Genomic DNA, 20,772 nt, shown 5'->3' on the forward strand with positions numbered 1-20,772 from the left:
CGATAAAAGTAAAGAATGAAAAAAAAAATCTGCAAGATAGCACGAAGGGAAGAAAATGCATGGATAGAAAACCGGGACTCCCGATGTAAAAACCGGAGTTAGCAACATCAAGAACTTGACAAGGACATCAACCAAGCACCCAACCAGGAACTTTCACCAATCTTGATCCGGGAGGAGAGAGAGAGAGAGAGAGAGAGAGAGAGAGAGAGAGAGAGAGAGAGAGAGAGAGAGAGAGAGAGAGAGAGAGAGTTTCATTCCATACCAAGTGATGTCATAAAATGCCAACAACTACCCGAGAATGGAATAATATCTATTAATTACCGGCGAAAATTACATAAGCCAACAAAGGGAAAAAAATTTAGGATTTTAAAAAATATTTCGGAGAAACCTGTCTCAGCCAACCTCACTCAAACTTCCTGGACTAAGCCTACACAGGTAAATAACATTTAGAAAACAGGCGGTGCTGTCCCCTGCTAACGCTTTCATTACGGTGCCTGTGAAAATAAAAATTAATAAAAATTAAACTGGGTCCAAAACTTGGATACAGTACTCACCTCCTGAACTTGTTGGGGAAAAGGGGGCTGGGAGAAGACGGGTCGTCAAGTGACAGTTCCTAAAAATCCACGGCTACACTGGACGGCCTACTACACACCCACTTTTTTAACACTCAGTTCTTTTCATAGTATGCCACTGGCACTTAGGCCTAAACCATTAAAAAGACACTTAACTAAATCACACGAAGTTTTGTAACCACACGGCTGGAGAAAAGACGGTGATACCGTTCATTAGAAAATTCCTGTGCTCAGCTATACAGCACGGGCTATGCTAAACTGAAAACTTGATTTTGCAAGTAGTATTCGCAAGCTCGAAATGTATAGACCCTTCTATCTCTTTTTCGTGAGTTTCTACTCCTCGCATATCCTAATATTACGATTTTGCTTTCTTGGCACACACGGGAGTGCCAAAAGGGAAATATGCGTACAACTCATACAAAAGTTAGCACCAAAATGAACCACACACAACTCTCCTTCACAACATACAAAATCACACTAACGATGTTTCCCGTCACCATGGCTGGCCGTCTCTCTCTCTCTCTCTCTCTCTCTCATCCCCATCCCCCAACAAGTCTCCACCCCCAACATCACCCCAACCCCCGCGCCAACCCGTCCGCCAGCGTCGTCAGGAACAAATGGTAACATCTGCTCCCGGCCTGCCAGATGCACGATGATTCCCGAAAGTTTTCGTAGCGGCCTGTCGGAGAAAGTTCGTCGCGTTTCTTTTCATTGAACGACCATAAACGAAAAAATCCAAATAACTATAGATCTAATTAATGTCTTGTTCCAGAGAATGGGTTATGGCTATATATTACATGAATTAGCGAAAGTAAAATCATATCAGAAAACAGCCTCATAGACCGCTAAATTAATGAAACTATACGTTAAATGCAGGTGCTTTCATTATTAGAGAAGATAAGTGCCGAAAGAATTCTGCATCATTAGTAAATCAAAACCAAGCGAGCGGGCAAAAGTCAGTGGGTGGCAAGTCATCCAGATGTTTTCATTCAGCTCCTGACTATTCCGTACTTATTTTACGTGTATGACGCGTATGCGTAATGTACACACACACACACACACACACACACATATATATATATATATATATATATATATATATATATATATATATATATATATATATATATATATATAAAACAAGAAACCCGCTGGTCAAGTGATTTTGAATGTATAAGCTGGTATGTCTTTTCCTACACCTAAACAAACGAGAATAAAATGTAGATAACAGTATAGTACACGTTATATGAATGATTAATTCAACTTGTCGTCTGCAAACCACTTCCACCTGGACCTGGAAGGGACCATCAGATTTATTAGCTTTATGCAACAGTATTTTTTTTCTAATGATACATGATTTCAATGCAACGTCTCCGCGAGCTATTGTATATATATCTATATAATATATATATATATATATATATATATATATATATATATATTAAATGCCATCAGCAGTGGCCAATAAAAAAATAATTTTTGTAAGTCGGTTTTCTTTTAGCAAAATGGTTGATATATGTATGGTTTTCACAGATAGTATATTATTATTAGGAATAATGTCAGCTTTCCTTTTAATAGGATATTCGTGAAAAGAGAGATTACATAAACTAAAATTTGATATGGACAAAAACAAAAGTATTTTGTGTGGCCTCCATCTGCCTGCGCCACAGCCTGCATTCTTGAGGGGTATGATTTCAGCAAATCGCAAAAAAGCTGAGACTCAAACTCCATTTCCCTGAGCACTTCGGTCACCTCTCTTCGCAGATCATCGAGGCTTGGTATACCATCTTAGTTCACTGTGAGCGCTTCAGCACGATCCTTTCAGATACTACCAATGTTTTAACTCATATTAAAGTCAGGGGAGCTACTTGGAAATTCACTTGACGAGAAGAAATCGATACAACTGTTTCAAAGCAGCTCCTGTATCTGAAGAGCCTTGAAACATGGCCCCCTATCATGCAAAAATGTGACTTCTTCAACAGATAACGCATTTTCAGGATCTTTGAGGAAAGGAAAGACGCCACCAGTAAGCGATGATATCATCAAACTTTGCAGCCCAAATGATGTCATTTTTATGATTTGGCTTCCTGACTGTGTAAATGAAGAATTCATCTGATGCGGCAACATGGAGAAAGTCAGCTTCATCCCAATCTTTAAGAAATGAACCACAAAACCATGCACGGTCTTCTCTCTGTTGCTGAGTGATGTTGAGCTTGCTAATAAACATAAAATGGCTTGATACCAGATTTTTTCAACTTACGATATACAGCACTATAACTTCTCTTCTTTCCCCTTTTTGTTTCTAGTTCAAGTGCCAATTTACGTAAAGCGGCCCACACGCTCAAATTTTTGGTCCAATTTTTTTATGTCAAATTATTTAACATGAATTTGATCGTTTGTGGCGTAATTTGATGGCCTAAAAAGTTTGATGTCAAATTTTTTACTGATCTGATTTCAGTAGATATTTTCTGAGCTAACGTCAAATAATTTGTGCGTGTGTGGTACCTAGCAATAATTTGCTCAAATTAGTTAGTGATTAGACATAATCTGAGGAGGACGTGCGCGGCTCATCGTCATCATGGCTCCAACAAAACATGAAAAGAAATTTCTTCTTGAGCTTATTGATGTTTATAGAAGTTTACCACAACTTTGGAACATTAAAAGTGACTGTTATAGTGACAGAAATAAAAGAGATATGGCATATGAGACTCTTCTACAGAAATTCCGTGATTATTATCCGGAAGGGACGAAGGAGGAGCTGAAGAAGAAAATAAACTCAATGCGGACGAGCTTCCGAAAAGAATTAAAAAAAATAAAGACTCAAGCAGATCTGGAGCAGGAGCAGATGAAATTTATGAGCCGTCACTATGGTGTTTTGATGCTCTTTGGTTCCTGAGTGACCATGAAACACCGGCTTCTTCACGAAGCACAATACAATCGACTGAAGAGGTAAGTGAAATTATTAAGCATACTTTATTTAGTTGCATTCAATGACTGTTGCATAGCTTATCCAACATAATTAGGTATTTATACAAATTTCATAGTTATTCATGTCCATTTGCATCTAAAAGTAAAATACCGTTATGCCGATGTCACACTATGGGTTTTTGTCGGACGGCAAAAATGGATGCATCGTCTTTGATGGTGATAGAGCAAACAAATGAATGATTTTTGGATTTATATAAGGTTGGGCTATACTGCCCATCCTAAAAAAAAATCCTAAAATCATTGGTTGGTCTCATCTATCACCATCAAAGACGATGCATCCGCTTTCGCCGTCCGTCAAAAAACACATAATGTGACAGACAGACAGACAAACTATTCAGAAGCCTATATAAAAGTGTTAAAAGAAACAAATAATCAATAAATAAAAGAATTACATTGCTTCCACTTTGCTTGCTTCTATGAAACCAATTGTAACTGCCAAGGAACCGATCCAAGGCTGGAAAATTAGTGCTTCATAGTTTCTAGAGTAAACTTCGCTTTTTCTGACGTATTCCTGCTGAATGTGGGACGTAGGGCTGCTAGTTCTCTCTGTTTAGTACGCCATTCCCCACTATGAAGCTCATGTGTGACATTGTCCTCCCAATCCACGCTTCCCGGAGCCATGTATCGGCGTTGCCTTAAAAAGTTATGTAGATAGCAACATATTAATGTGACAGTCGTTGCTTTTTCTGGCGAAAGCATCATTGGCATCTGGAATACACCAAATCTTGAAACGAGTATTCCGAACACATTTTCAACTATACGTCGTCCCCTGCTTAAACGATAAATGAAAATCCTTCTTTCCTGGTCCGGAACGTCGTTTCCCATTGCACTGTAGGGTTTAAGGAGATTTTCATTCATTGCAAAAGCCTCGTCGGCCACGAAAAAGTAAGGCACATCAACAGAGTCTCCTTCATGCAACGGTTCGGCTCCTGGTAGCTGTAGTTCGCCATGCTCCATCAAAGAACCAAATTTTGTATGGCTCATTACACCTCCATCTGAAACACGTCCGTTCATTCCAGCATCGACCATTATAAATTCGTATTTGGCATTGACAACTGCTAGCAGTACGATACTGAAATGTTTCTTATAGTTATAGTAAAATGATCCAGAGGCAATTGGTTTTTTAATTGAGACGTGTTTGCCGTCTAATGCCCCAACACAATGTGGTATATTCCAATGTTTATTGAAATCGTTGCTCAATTCTTTCCATTCTTCAGCAGTTTGCGGCATCTGGAAAATAAAAAATGTATTTTTTAAATTTCAGATTGACGATGACCAGGAAGGCACAACCGTACAAGACAGGGTAAATGAAAGTACGAACCTACATCCTGTTCCAGCTCAACCTGCAAAGCGTAAGAAATTGGCAAAGGTTTCTAATCGCCAAGACGAACTGATAGCACTAGCTTGTGAACATCTTCAGAAACCTGAAAATGAATTTCTCACAATGGCTAAAGCTTGGGCCAATGATTTATCTAAAATGGATCCTAAACAACTGCTACTTGCAAAGTAGGGAATAAACGATATTATCTTCGAAGGACTTTGTGGAAACCTGCATCGACATCCCGCAAGAAACTCGATGTTGGACACCAAGTAGTGATACCAGTGAATATGCACCTAGTCCCTATGGGTCCCATTCCAACCCACCCATCAGCAGTACGATGGGTCTTCACAGTGATTATAGAGATGCTGTACCACATCAATACCCAAATATGGCTGCAAGGATTTATACACCTATGTCGCACAGTTCGGTGAAAGATAATTCGGGTAATCCTGTAGATGGAACACTTGATGCAGGAAGATATTTTGGTAACTTTAACCCAAATGCATAGGTATAATTCAATTATTTGAATGATCCAAAAGACAGTTTACACTTTCAATTTACTTATATTATATGTATTTACGTTTATTTAGTATATTCTTCTGAATCTTTTCATTTTGTTAAAATTCATCTCGTACAAGGATATGTTTATATAAGATTTGATTTCATTATGGTTATTCATAATTTAGTTCACTAATAAAGATGGTATTGGGAAACAATCAGCATCTTTTCATTTTGTTAACATTCATCTCGTTACAAGGATATTTTATTTAGAGAAAATTTTCAATGTTTCATTATGGTTATTCATAATTTAGTTCACCTAATAAAAAGTGTAATTGGAACAATCAGCATCTTCTTACCTTTATGTACGACTGCAAACATGTGTTGATGGCGTTGGACGTATCTATAACGATACCACCAATGGCTTGAGGAGAAATGGCACTCAGGAATTTCAGGTCTTCGAATGTGTTTCCAGTAGCCAAGAAGCGGAGAGTTATTGAGAGTCTTTCAAATGGTGATATCGCACAACGCATAACTGTGTTTTCTTTGGTTGTATATGGTCTCACAAGATCTAATAGTTTGTCAAATGATTCTCCGTCCATGCGAAGAAAGTTCTTGAAAACATCAGGCTCACTAATTCTCAGTTCATTTAATAAAGGAGCATGACCAAATCGTTCACGACACAAATACCATTGCTGGGCCCACTTTCGTCTCTTTCGTTTCTGTGTGCTCTTCAACGCTAAGCCAAGAGCCAACGCTGTATATGCATCCATGATGACACTCGGGAGCAAAATGAAAATTTGATGAGAAGTTTGAGCGTGTAGGGCGAACGTCAACCGTCAAATAATTTGACATAAAAAAATTTGACCAAAAATTTGAGCGTGTGTGGACTTTCTTGGTCTACCCACTGCCTCAACTATGATGTCTTTTGACTCCTGAGATAGGACTTCAGGTCTTCCAAGATTCTCACTCTTTTTGCGATGACAGTCACATGGATTTTTGTTTCAGTGTCTTTTAACAAAGGATTCATCTCTTTTAATGTATTTAGCTATCCAGGAACGTGAAATAAAGGATGCGCCAGCATCCCTGGCCTCTCTGAAGGTTATAGCCCGGATTCGGTCAATCCATCTGATTTCCTCTGAGTTGTTAGCCATGGCTGTATCTAACTCCGCCACTCAGTCTGAAAATACAAGAAATGTAAAACGAAAAATAGTTTAATAGAAACTTAAGAAATGTACTTGGAGAAAGGCTATAGCAAAAAACTTAATAACTTTCCATTTGTTCTGTGGAGGGGAGGCTCTAAATTCGAAACACCTGTATATATATATATACATATATATATATATATATATATATATATATATATATATATATATATATATATATGGGATAGTTTGCTTTTTTAATACTAGAGAATATTATATTTCACATTAGAGGAGGGGAATCCAGAGCCATAGGTTGGACTGAAAGAGCTTCCAGCAAAAATCAGGGAGAAATCTCAGCTGTTGGAAAAGCAATGAAGTACTTTTAGTCTCTCAGGATTTGAAAGGGTTCAAAAAAACTTTTTAAAAAACCGTACTGAATGTTTTAGCAACTATAAAATATAGCCTAAGTACAAAACCTGTTTACTATAATTTAAACACTTGCTCGTTTAGATGTTATAGTGTACCTTTTTTTTTTTTTTTTCAGTTGTCAAGAGACAAAAAGAACCTTTGATTCGCAAGTGATTTATTGTAACATTCTCTTTGACTTTCTTGTCTCAAAATATTGTTGGCACAAACTTAACAAGTTAAAGATGCGCCGAAGTTTTTTCGGCATAATTGAGTTTCTGTACAGTGTCTAATACTGTATGAAACTCTCAGTCACAGCCCATGAAACTCTCAGCCGCGGCCCATGAAACTCTCAGTCACAGCCCATGAAACTCTCAGCCGCGGCCCATAAAACTTTCAGCAGCAGCACAGTGGTGGCCTGTGTTGATGTTACCTATAGGGGTGCCAGACGCACAATCATGTCTAACTTTAACTTTAAATTAATATAAAAAAAACTACTGAGGTTAGAGGGCTGTAATTTGGTATGTTAGACGATTGGAGCGTGGGGGATTAACACACCAATTTGTAGGCCCTTAGCCTCAGTAGCTTTTAAGATCAGAGGGCGGACAGAAAAAGTGCATAGTTAGAACTATATACCATCATTATTGACAGTTTCTCATTATTGACAGTTTTAATAGGTCAAAGAATATACCATCGATATTGACAGTTTTCATGTTTAAATGAATATACAATCAATTAACAGAGAACTGATTGACTGGACCGTAATTTCTTCTGGGTGGAAATGGAGTAAATTAAGTGTGTTTTTTTCTTTTAATATAGCACACTTAATTTTTATCCAGGCCTTAAAATCTCACATCGATAAACAGATTAAGAAGAAACCCCTTTCTGAAAAAAATGAAAACCTGCGTTTTACCGTAAATCATAGGTTGATAAATATTTTCTTTAAAATTTCATCATTTACTAAGGGAACGTGTATTTAAACTTTGTACACAGATACGTACATCATTTTCAAAATCACTAAAGGATTGCTAGATTTTATATTAATGGAATTCCCCTCTTAATATCTTCGAGACCTTCACTTAACTTTTTTTTTACATATTAACTTTAGCATTACTCAAGTTTAAAAGTTCCTCTCTCGGAAACTGAGTATATATTTTGTAGTATATGAGTGCGTGCGTGTGCCTGTCCACGTTTGTTTGCTTCGGCAATTCTATGTTTGCGTGTAAGACGGTGGTCGTTATCCAATCTTCGTGATGACCAAACAAGATAATGAGAATGTCAATAAACAAACAGGCACAATGATAATAGTTACTTTGCTTACCTCCTAGACGTCAAAGGAATTCACTTGGCAACGTTAAATATGAATATAATGATGCCAAAATTTATACAAATTCATCGGCATAGAAATTTTATTTGTTGACAAATTTTAAAGTATGAAAAGTCCTCCTCTCGAGTGGTTTCGTAACTCCCGTCAGCCCACCTAATCCTCTTGAAATGGATTATAAGGTTCTGTGAATGTTTCTTTCCATCCACACCTAGCTCTGGGATTCTCCAACTGCTTCAGTTTCTCTTGGGTGTTAATAACCTTTCTTCTTTCAAGATGAAGTTCGTTTGTCCCTTCGTTTGTTGGTTGAACACGTCATCATTTTCCTTCTTATTTCTTTTTTCTTGTTGCATTTTACCGGCATGTGATAGATAAAGTATTGAATTGCTCGTCCAGTTAGCCATTGCACTCTGAAAAATGGTATTAAAAACACATGGCGTGAGGGCAAGGCAATCTCTTGCTGAATTTAGAGTTCAGAAATAGCTACCAGTAGCTATTTGTGTTGAATTTAGAGTTCAGAAATAGCTACCAGTAGCTATTTGTGTTGAATTTAGAGTTCAGAAATAGCTACCAGTAGCTATTTGTGTTGAATTTAGAGTTCACAAACAGCTACCAGTGACTGTTTGAATTGAATTTAGAGTTCAGAAACAGCTATCAGTGGCTGTTTGTGTTGAATTTAGAGTTCAGAAACAGCTACCAGTGGCTGTTTGGGTTGAATTTAGAGTTCAGAAACAGCTATCAATAGCTGTTTGGGCTGAATTTAGAGTTCAGAAACCGCTACCAATAGCTGTTTGTGTTGAATTTAGTGTTCGGGAACAGATACCAGTGGCTGTTTGTGTTGAATTTAGAGTTTAGAAACAAATACCAATGGCTGTTTGTGTTGAATGTAGAGTTCAGAAACAGCTACCAATAGCTGTTTGTGTTGAATTTAGAGTTCAGAAACCGCTACCAATGGCTGTTGGCGTTGAATTTAGAGTTCACAAACAGCTTTCAATGGCTGTTTGTGTTGAATTTAGAGTTTAGAAACAACTACCAATGGCTGTTTGTGTTAAATTTAAGTTCAGAAACAGCTACCAATGGTTGTTTGTGTTGAATTTGCAGTTTAAAAACAGCTACCAGTGGCTGTTTGCGTTGAATTTAGAGATCACAAACAGCTTTCAATGGCTGTTTGTGTTGAATTTACAGTTTATAAACAGCTACCAATGGCTGTTGGTGTTAAACTTAGAGTTCACAAACAAATACCAATGGCTGTTTGTGTCGAATTTAGAGTTCACAAACAACTACCAATGGCTGTTTGTGTTGAATGTAGAGTTCAGAAACAGCTACCAGTGGCTGTTTGTGTTGAACTTAGAGTTCAGAAACAACTACCAATAGCTGTTTGTGTTGAATGCTCAGTTCAGAAACAGCTACCAATAGCTGTTTGTGTTGAATTTAGAGTTCAGAAACAACTACCAATAGCTATTTGTGTTGAATGTAGAGTTCAGAAACAGCTACCAATGGCTGTTTGTGTTAAATTTAGAGTTAAGGAACAACTACCAATAGCTGTTTGTGTTGAACCTAGAGTTCAGGAACAGCTACCAATAGCTGTTTGTGTTGAACTTAGAGTTCAGAAACAGGTACCAATGGCTGTTTGTGTTGAATTTCGAGTTCAGAAACAGCTACCAATAGCTGTTTGTGTTAAACTTAGAGTTCAGAAACAACTACCAATGGCTGTTTGTGTTAATTGAAATTTCGAGTTATTCAAAGACAGCTACGGCGAAATTAGCTGTTTGTGTTGAATTTAGAGTTCAAGAAAACAGATACCAAATGGCTGTTGTGTTGAACTAGAGGTTCGGAAATAGCTTCCAATGGTGTTTGTGTTGAATTAAAGTTTAAGAAATCAATAGTAGTGGTGTTTGCGTTGAATTTAGAGTTCACGAACAGTCAATGGCTGTTTCGTTGAGATTTAGAGTTAGCCAAAATTACAAATGTCTTTTGTGTTGAATTAGAGTCTACAAACAACTACAATGGCTGTTTGTGTTGAAGTAGAGTTCAGAAACTGTACCAGTGGCCCATTTGTTGTTGAATTTAGAGTTTTAGAAACCTAACAATTGGCTGTTTGTGTTTGAATTTAGTGTTTAAAACAGCTAACCACTGGTGTTTGTGTTCAATTTAGAGTAGAAACAGCTTCGATGGCTGTTGTGTTGAATTTAGTTTAGAAATACTACCATCAGCTTGTTGTGTTGTTTGAGTTTAAAAACAGCTACAGTGGCTGGTTTGTGTTGAATTTAGAGGTTACAACAGCTACAAGGCTTTGTTGTGTTGAATTTAGAGTTTAGCAAACCAATGTCTGTTTGTGTTGAATTCAGAGTTCACAAACAGCTCTAATGGCTGTTTGTTTGCATTTAGAGTTTTAAAACAACTGCCATTGGCAGGTTGTGCTGAATTTTAGAGTTCATCAAACAGCTTCCAATTGCTGTTTGTCGTTTTGTGTTGAATTTAGTTTTCGAACAGCTAAATGGATGTTTGTGTTGAATTTTTAAAGAGTTCGAAACAGCTCCAATATGCTGTTTGTGTTGAATGTAGGTTCAGAAACAGCTACCAATGGCTGTTTGTGTTGAATTAGAGTTCAGAAAGTCTACAGTGACTGTTTGTGTGAATTTAAGAGTTAGAAACAGCTTCCTGTGGGCTGCTTTTGTTGTATTATAGAGTTTCAAGAACAGCTCAATGTTTAGTTTTGTGTTGCATTTGGGGTTTGTTTAACAAAAACGGAACAATGGAAGTTGGGTTGTAATTGTAAGAGTTCAAGAAGCAGGCTACCAGTTTGGCTTCTGTGTTTGAATTTAGAGTTCAAAAATAAGCTTCCAATGGTGTTTGGTGAATTTCGATTCAGAACAGCATTTTCCAAGTGGCTGTTTGAATGAAATTAGAGTTTAGCAACAACTACAAATGTCTGTTTGTGTTGAATTTAGAGTTCACAAACAGCTACCAATGGCTGTTTGTGTTGCATTTAGAGTTCAAAAACAACCACCATTGACAGTTTGTGCTGAATTTAGAGTTCATAAACAGCTTCCAATGGCTGTTTGTGTTGAATTTAGAGTTTAGCAACAGCCACAAATGTCTGTTTGTGTTGAACGTAGAGTTCAGAAACAACTACCAATGTCTGTTTGTGTTGAATGTAGAGTTCAGAAAAAGCTACCAGTGGCCATTTGTTTTGAATTTAGAGTTTAGAAACAGCTACCAGTGGCTGTTTGTGTTGAATATAGCGTTCGGAAACAACTACCAATGGCTGTTTGAATTTAGTGTTTAAAAACAGCTACCACTGGCTGTTTGTGTTGAATTTAGAGTTCGGAAACAGCTTCCGATGGCTGTTTGTGTTAAATTTAGTTTAGAAACAACTACTAATGGCTGTTTGTGTTGAATTTAGAGTTCACATCAGCTCCCAATGGCTGTTTGTGTTGAATTTAGAGTTTAGCAACAACTACAAATGTCTGTTTGTGTTGAATTTAGAGTTCACAACCAGCTACCAATGGCTGTTTGTGTTGCATTTAGAGTTCAGAAACAACTGCCATTGGCAGTTTGTGCTGAATTTAGAGTTCACAAACAGCTTCCAATGGCTGTTTGTGTTGAATGTAGAGTTTAGCAACAACTACAAATGTAGTTTTATGTTGAATTTAGAGTTTTGAAGCAGCTACCAATGGATGTTTGTGTTGAACTTAGAGTTTAGACACCGCTACCAGTGGACATTTGTTTTGAATTTAGAGTTTAGAAACAGCTACCAATGGCTGTTTGTGTTGAATGCAGAGTTCAGAATCAACTACCAATAGCTGTTTGTGTTGAATTTAGAGCTCAGAAACAGCCATCAATGGCTGTTTATGTTGAATTTAGAGTTAAAAACAGCTACCAATGGCTGTTTGTGTTGAATTTAGAGTTCAGAAACAGCTTCCAATAGCTTTTTGTGTTGAATTTAGAGTTTATAAACAACTAGTAGTGGCTGTTTGCGTTGAATTTAGAGTTCACAAACAGCTTCCAATGGCTGTTTGTGTTGAATTTAGAGTTTAGCAACAACTACAAATGTCTGTTTGTGTGGAACTTAGAGTTCAGAAACAACTACCAATGGCTGTTTGTGTTGAATTTAGAGTTCACAAACAGCTTCCAATGGCTGTTTGTGTTGAATTTAGAGTTTAAAAACAGCTACCAATGGCTGTTTGTGTTGAATTTAGAGTTCACAAACACCTTCCAATGGCTGTTTGTGTTGAATTTAGAGTTTAAAAACAACTACCAATGGCTGTTTGTGTTGAATTTAGAGTTTAAAAACAGCTACCAATAGCTGCTTGTGTTGAATTTAGAGCTCAGAAACAGCTACCAGTGGCTGTTTGTGTTGAATTTAGAGTTAAAAACGGCTTCCAATGGCTGTTTGTGTTGACTGTAGAGTTCACAAACAGCTTCCAATGGCTTTTTGTGTTGAATTTAGAGTTTAGAAACAGCTACCAATGGCTGTTTTTGTTGAACTTAAAGTTCAGAAACAACTACCAATGGCTGTTTGTGTTGAATGCAGAGTTCAGAAACAGCTACCAATAGCTGTTTGTGTTGAATTTAGAGTTCAGAAACAGCTACCAATAGCTGTTTGTGTTGAATGTAGAGTTCAGAAACTGCTACCAATGGCTGTTTGTGTTGAATTTAGAGTTTAGTAACAGTTACCAATGGCTGTTTGTGTTGAACGTAGAGTTCAGAAACAACTACCAGTGGCTGCTTGTGTTGAATTTAGAGTTTAGTAACAGTTACCAATGGCTGTTTGTGTTGAATGCAGAGTTCAGAAACAGCTACCAGTGGCTGCTTGTGTTGAATTTAGAGTTCAGAAACAGCTACCAATAGCTGTTTGTGTTGAACTTAGAGTTCAGAAACAGCTACCAATGGCTGTTTGTGTTGAATGCAGAGTTCAGAAACAGCTACCAATAGCTGTTTGTGTTGAGTGTAGAGTTCAGAAACATCTACCAATAGCTGTTTGTGTTGAGTTTAGAGTTAAAAACCGCTACCAATGTCTGTTTGTGTTTAATGTAGAGTTCAGAAACAGCTTCCAGTGGCTGTTTGCATTGAATGCAGAGTTCAGAAACAGTTACCAATAGCTGTTTGGGTTGAATTTAGAGACCAGAAACATGCACCAATAGCTGTTTCTGTTGAATTTAGAGTTTAGAAACAACTACCAATGGCTGTATGTGTTGAATTTAGAGTTCAGAAACAGCCATCAATGGCTGTTTGTGTTGAATTTAGAGTTCAGAAACAGCTACCAATGGCTGTTTGTGTTGAATTTAGAGTTTAGAAACAACTACCAATGGCGTTTGGTGTTGAATAGAAGTTTAGAAAACAAACTACCAATGGAGATTGTGGTTGAATTTAGAGTCGAAACCAGCCATCAAAGGCTGTTTGGTTTGAATTTAGATCAGGAAACAGCTACCAATGCTGGTTTGTGTTGCATTTAGAAGGTTTCGGGAAAACAGCGACAATGGCTGCAGGTGAACTTAGTTTGGAAACAGCTTACCAATGGCTGTTGTTTTGACTTTTAGAGTTCAGACAGCTACCAATGCTGTGTGTTGAACTTTAGAGTTCAGAAAACAGCTATTCAAAAAGGCTCAGCTTTGTTTGTTGAACTTAGAGTTTCAGAAACGCTTACCAATGGCTGTTTTGTGTTGAATAGAGTTTAGAACAGCTACCCCAATGGCCGTCGTTGTGAACTTAGAGTTCAGAAACAGCTACCAATAGCTGTTGTGGTTGAACTTTAGAGTTCAGAAACAGCACCAATAGCTGTTTCTGTTGAATTTAAGAGTTTTAAACAACTACCATGGCTGTATGTGTTGAAATTTAGAGTTCAGAAACAGCCCATAAATGCGGTTTGTGTTTAATTTAGAGTTCGAGAAACAGCTACCATGGCTGTTTTGTGAATTTAGAGTTTAGAAACAACTACAATGGCTGTTTGTGTTGAATTAGAGTTTAGAAACACTACCAATGGCTGCTTGTGTTGAATTTAGAGTTCAGAAACAGCCTCAATGCTGTTTGTTGTTGATTTAGAGTTCAGCAACAGCTCCCAATGGCTGTTGGGTTGTTTGCATTTTAGAGTTCGTTTAAACAGCTATCAATGGCTGCTTGTGTTGAACTTAAAGTTTGGAAACAGCTACCAATGGCTGTTTGTGTTGTACTTAGAGTTCAGAAACAGGCTACCGAATAGCTTGTTTTGTTGTGAACTTAGAGTTTCATAAACAATCCTTACCAATAAGCTGCTTTTGTGTTGAACTTTAGGAAAGTTCAGAAACCGCTACCAATAGGCTGTTTGTGTTTTGAACTTAGAGTTTCAGAAACAGCTACCAAATGCTGTTGTTGTTAAAATTTAGAGTTGTAAAACAGCTACCAAATAGCTTGATTTGTGTTGAACTTAGAGTTCAGAAAACAGCTACCAATACTGTTTCTTTTGTTGAACTTAGAGTTCAAAACCGCTAAACAATAGCTGTTTGTGTTGAACTTAGAGTTCAGAAACAGCTACCAATGGCTGTTTGTGTTGAATTTAGAGTTTAGTAACAGCTACCAATAGCTGATTGTGTTGAACTTAGAGTTCAGAAACAGCTACCAATAGCTGTTTGTGTTGAATTTAGAGTTCAGAAACAGCTACCAATAGCTGTTTGTGTTGGATTTAGAGTTCAGAAACAGCTACCAATAGCTGTTTGTGTTGAATTTAGAATTCAGAAACAGCTACCAATGGCTGTTTGTGTTGAATTTAGAGTTTATAAACAGCTACCAATAGCTGATTGTGTTGAATTTAGAGTTTAGAAATAGCTACCAATAGCTACTTGTGTTGAACTTTGAGTTCAGAAACAGCTACCAATAGCTGTTTGTGTTGAATTTAGAATTCAGAAACAGCTACCAATGGCTGTTTGTGTTGAATTTAGTTTATAAACAGCTACCAATAGCTGATTGTGTTGAACTTAGAGTTTAGAAATAGCTACCAATAGCTACTTGTGTTGAACTTTGAGTTCAGAAACAGCTACCAATAGCTGCTTGTTGGTTGACTTGGAAATTCAGAAACCGCTACATAGCTGTTTGTGTTTAACTTTAGAGTTTAGAAACAGCTACTAATAGCTTTTGTGTTGAATGCAGAGTTCAGAAACAGCTCCAAAGATGTTTGTGTTGGCTTTTAGGAGTTTAGAAACAAGCTACCATAGCTGATTGTGTTTGACTTAGAGTTAGGAAACCGCACCAATAGCTTGTTTGGTGTTGAATTTAGTTTCAGAAAACAGCTACTAATAGCTTGTTTGTGTTTGAATGCGAAGTTCAAGAACAGCTACCAATAGATGTTTGTGGTTGGATTTTAGAGTTTAGACGCTCCAATAGCTGATTGTGTTGAACTGAGTTTTAAGAAAACAAGCCCAATAAGTCTTTGTTTGTTTGAAATTAGAGTTCAGAAACAGCTACCAATAGCTGTTTGTGTTGTGCAGAGTTAGAAACAGCTACCAAATTCAGAAACAAAGGCTGTTTTGTGTTGGTTTTTAGAGTCCGAAACACTACCAATAGCGTTTTGTGTTGAATGCAGAGTTCAGAAACAGTACTACCAATAGCTGTTTGTGTTGATTTGCCAGACGTTCAGAAACAGGCTACCAATAGATGTTGGTGATGTAGAAGTTAGAAAAGCTACCAAATAGCTTGATTTGTTTTAGAACTAGAGTTAGACAAAGCTACCAAGTTTTGTGTTGAAATTTAGAGTTCAGAAACAGCTACCAATAGCTGTTTGTGTTGAATTTGAGAGTTCAGAAACAGCTACAAGGTGTTTTGTTTTGTGAAATTTAGAGTTCAGAAACAGCTACCAATAGCTGTTTGTGTTGGATTTAGAGTTCAGAAACAACTACCAATAGCTGTTTGTGTTGAACTTAGAGTTCTGAAACAGCTAACAATAGCTGTTTGTGTTGAATTTAGGGTTCAGAAACAGCTCCCAATGGCTGTGTGCGTGAATTTAAAGTTCAGAAACACTTGGGTTCGTTGAATTTCAAGTTCAGGAACCAGCTACCGGGTTTAGGATTTTACTGGCTGGGCCATAAGACTGTGAACTTGTGCTATTTCCCATCCAGGATACTGTAAAGTCAACAATGGGTCAAAATAAGACCTGGCAAGTCAATGTGAACAACAGTGAGTCACGATGAGTTACGAAAGACCATTAGAATTAGGCACCTGTGAGATGTTTATAGCATTCTTTTAACTATATCAAATTTTGTTTTACCCACTGAGTAGCTTGTATGATATTGTAAATGATTTTAAAGATATTTGTCAGTTTTCTTCTTTATTGTCACTTTTACTCAGCTTTGTCAGCCAATAATAATTTTATATTCTTTTGACTATAAAAATTGACAAAAATGATTTCATATTCTTTTATCTGTTAAAACTGTCAATAATGATTGTATAATATATTAACTAAAAAGAACTGTTGAAAATTTTTGTATATTCTTTTAATTATAAAAACTGTCAGTAATGATTGTATATTCTTTTAACTATAAAACGGTTAATAATGATTACATATTCTTTAAACTATAAAAAAACTGCTAAAAATTATTGTACATTCTTTTAACTATAAAATCTGTTAGTAATGATTGCATACTCTCTTAACTATAAAACGGTTAATAATGATTATATATTATTTCAACTATAAAAAATGTCAACAATGATTGTATATTCTTTTAACTATAAAATCTGTCACTAATGATTGCATATTCTTTTAACTATAAAACGGTTAATAATCATTATATATTCTTTTAACTATGAAAAATGTCAACAATGATTGTATATTCTTTTAACTATAAAAACTGTCACTAATGACTGCATATTCTTATAACTATAAAAACTGTCAACAATGATTGTATATTCTTTTAACTATGAAGCTGTCACTAATGACTGCATATTCTTATAATTATAAAAACTGTCAACAATGATTGTATATTATTTTAACTATAAAACTGTCACTAATGACTGCATATTCTCATAACTATAAAAACTGTCAACAATGATTGTATATTATTTTAACTATAAAACTGTCACTAATGACTGCATATTCTCATAACTATAAAAACTGTCAACAATGATTGTATATTCTTTTAGCCGTTAAAGCTGTCAATAATGAGTGTATATTCTTATAACTATAAAAACTGTCAACATTGATTGTATATTCTTTTAACTATAAAACTGTCACTAATGACTGCATATTCTCATAACTATAAAAACTGTCGACAATGATTGTATATTCTTTTAGTCGTTAAAGCTGTCAATAATGAGTGTATATTCTTATAACTATAAAAACTGTCAACAATGATTGTATATTCTTTTAGCCTGTTAAAGCTGTCAATAATGAGTGTATATTCTTATAACTATAAAAAATTTCAATAACAATTCTATATTCTTTTAAGTATTAAAACTGTCACAAATGATTGCATATTCTTGAAAATATATAAAACTGTCAATAATGATTGCATATTCTAGTAAACTATAACATTGGTCAGTAATAATTGTATGTTATTTAAACTATAAAAACGGACAATAATGAATGCATCTTTTAAACTATTAAAACCCTCAATAATGATTTTATATTATTTTAACTATAAAAACTGTAAATAATGATTGTATATTCTTTTAACTATAAGAACCATCAATAATGACTGTATATGCCTTTAACTATAAAAATTGTCAATAATGATTGTATATTAAGTTAACTAATAGAAAATGTCAATAACAACTGTATATCCTTAGAACTATTAAAACTGTCACTAATGATTGTATATTCTTTTAACCATAAAACTGTTAATGATGATTGTATATTCGTTTAACTATAAAACTGGCAATAATGACAGCATATTCTTTTGACTATAAAAATTTTCAACAATGATTGCATACATTGCTTGACCTACGCTCATCCTCTTTTCCTGCGAAGAATAAGAAAAGCATACAGTATAAATACCAAAAACCAGTTGAGTCTATTATCACAACGGACTGCTAAGAAGGAGATACGATACGGAACTCTTACCACACTGGTGGCATTCGTATCAGTGAGAGAAGAAAAGGGAGATATTTTGAGTGTTCGGTTAAGATAACCATAAGCAGGGATCTTTTTCTACATCTTCAGGTTGTTATCAGTTACTGTCACAACCGTCTTCATCTTTGTAGGTAGTAGCGCCTTCGGTTCACAATCGAGAAGACTTTGCTTGGCCTCAACCTGGCTTGGCCTAAGAAAGGAATTATGTATAAAAGTCTAGTAAGTTGATTAATCTTGAAAGTTCGTAAATAAGAAGTGACCTCTGTGTCTTGGCTAACAAACGCTTCTCTTAACTTTGCATCTGACTTTGCAATCTACAGTTTTACTTTTCAGAAGACTGCCTTTCTGTATTTACAGCATACATGACACTTTTCGGTACTACTTTGGCGTGTTATCCACAGGTCACCTATTCCGAGGTACCATAGTAGATTCACATCAACCGGATTTGATGTCTAGGCCAGTCCCTTACGACGCTCCTGATTGGCTGTTGATAAGCCAATCACAGGGCTGGAAGCTCTCAGTCGGTCTCGAGAGTTCACATGGGTAGGATCTATGTTCCACCTCTCCTGAGGTATACGTCTTTCGGGAGAGGTGGAACATACATCCTACCTATGTGAACTCTCGAAAGAGACAGAGTTTACAGCCCTGTGATTGGCTTATCAACAGCCAATCAGGAGCGTCGTAAGGGACTGGCCTAGACATCAAATGCATGGTTGATGTGAATCTACTATGGTACTAAACACCATATGCTAAATGGAAAGTAGACGACCGCACGAAGATATCGTTTATTAATGTAATTTGTCGATCACACAATACAGAAATGGGTGTGTATAATACTTTGATCCCCGAGGGGCTAATGCTAAACACGGGGTCCCAAGGTGCTTCCGCCATGTAGTGGCTGATTTAAGGGGGGTTGGGCCACCTGGTCACCTCCCCCATCCTCCCCATGGATAGATTAATGTTTAAATCTCAAGGTTATAATTAAATTTTGATCATGTGTACCCACTGCACACAAGTAAAACATTGATAGAAATACTGAAAACAAAATTATATATATATATTATATATATATACTATATATATATATATATATATATGTGTGTGTGTGTGTGTGTGTGTGTGTAACATAAAGAGGGGGATTCGCTATGATATGACATAATATAATATGATATGGTATGTATGAGACATCGTTGTATGTCACGTGCTTTGACATTCCTCAGAAATTGGGAATCATCGTTTTTAGCTTCCCATGGAGACAGAGAACATCCCAGCTTAGAAAATGCTGATAGGTCTTTTTGGGTGTGACATTAAAATCCTTACCTTGCAGGTCAACGCTTGTCTGTCGTTATGGGCGTCTGTCAAAGGTGCCTTTGAAACTGATTATGAGTGGTTTCTGGGCGTGATCAGTGCGTGTGTGCGAATTCGTGCGTTCGTACGAGCTATGTCCGTTCATAATAGCATGTAATTAGCCAGAACCATAGAGACTGTTACGGGGAGAGAAGGCAGGGCCAGGATGGTCTCTGCGAACAGCACTTTTGTTTAGTGAAGTGAAACTGGCTGAAATGGGTAAGAATTACAGTGCTTTGGCCAAAGGTGTGGCTTGACTGTATTTTTGATATTTTGTTGTTCTATTTCATTTAATCTTTTGACTTTATTTACAATTGTGTATGCTTACCAGTTTGTTCTCCTGGTCTTTTAACAGGTGATTCTGGTAGAGGGAACTATTGTAGAATGTGGGAACTATAATTGGAGAAGAGTGGGATTATTCATTGGAGGAATGTTGTTGACTAATTACTGTGTTGACTAAACTAATGTTGGTGTTAGATTGATTACCGAGGGTTGTCTGAGTTATTTGGACTTTGAGTTAACATTTCATATAATCATTCTGTTAAGAATCTGAGTTATTCAGTTAATACTTTGCTTTTAAAAAAAATGCTTATTTTTGTAGCCTGATTTGATGACCTTATGAAATGGAGGGGAGGTATAACGAGAGAGAGAGAGAGAGAGAGAGAGAAGAGAGAGAGAGAGAGAGAGAGAGGTGTTGGCTCTCAGGAGAGAGAGAGAGAAAATGTTACCAAAACCCAGTTGTCTGCTGCTCTGGCCATTCGCTACCAAAATGAATAACGAGATACTTGTCGTCTCTGGATTATTATATATATATTATATATATATATAGTATATATATATAGATATATATGTATATATATATATATATATATGTATATATATATATACCTATATATATATATATATATATATATATATATATATATATACATATATATATGCATGCATGCATTTAATGCTTACATTTGCCCAATAAACTTGACCTGCTACTTCTTTGTAAGCTACAAGTGTTGGAAAATACGTAACAATCATCAGAATTATAATCTCTCTCTCTCTCCTCTCTCTCTCTCTCTCTCTCTCTCTCTCTTCACACACACACACACACACACACACACACACAAACACACACAAAC

The 20,772-nt window shown here is 36.3% G+C and overlaps 1 protein-coding gene and 1 pseudogene across 2 annotated transcripts in view; one reads left to right on the top strand and one right to left on the bottom strand.

Annotated features, from left to right (window-relative positions):
• The window catches only part of LOC135219392 (tyrosine-protein phosphatase non-receptor type 4-like), a 523,112-nt gene extending 522,045 nt beyond the window's left edge, over window positions 1-1,067 (bottom strand). For both annotated transcript variants that reach the window (XM_064256132.1, XM_064256131.1), the window contains exon 1: window positions 555-1,067. The gene's annotated coding sequence lies outside the window, so the exon portion shown is untranslated. The remainder of the gene's footprint in view (window positions 1-554) is intronic.
• A 1,829-nt stretch (window positions 1,068-2,896) lies between these two features.
• LOC135220216 (uncharacterized) lies at window positions 2,897-5,389 on the top strand (annotated as a pseudogene).
• Window positions 5,390-20,772: the final 15,383 nt, after the last annotated feature.

The sequence above is a fragment of the Macrobrachium nipponense genome, chromosome 1 (genome assembly GCF_015104395.2).
Source record: "Macrobrachium nipponense isolate FS-2020 chromosome 1, ASM1510439v2, whole genome shotgun sequence".
Lineage (NCBI taxonomy): Eukaryota > Metazoa > Arthropoda > Malacostraca > Decapoda > Palaemonidae > Macrobrachium > Macrobrachium nipponense.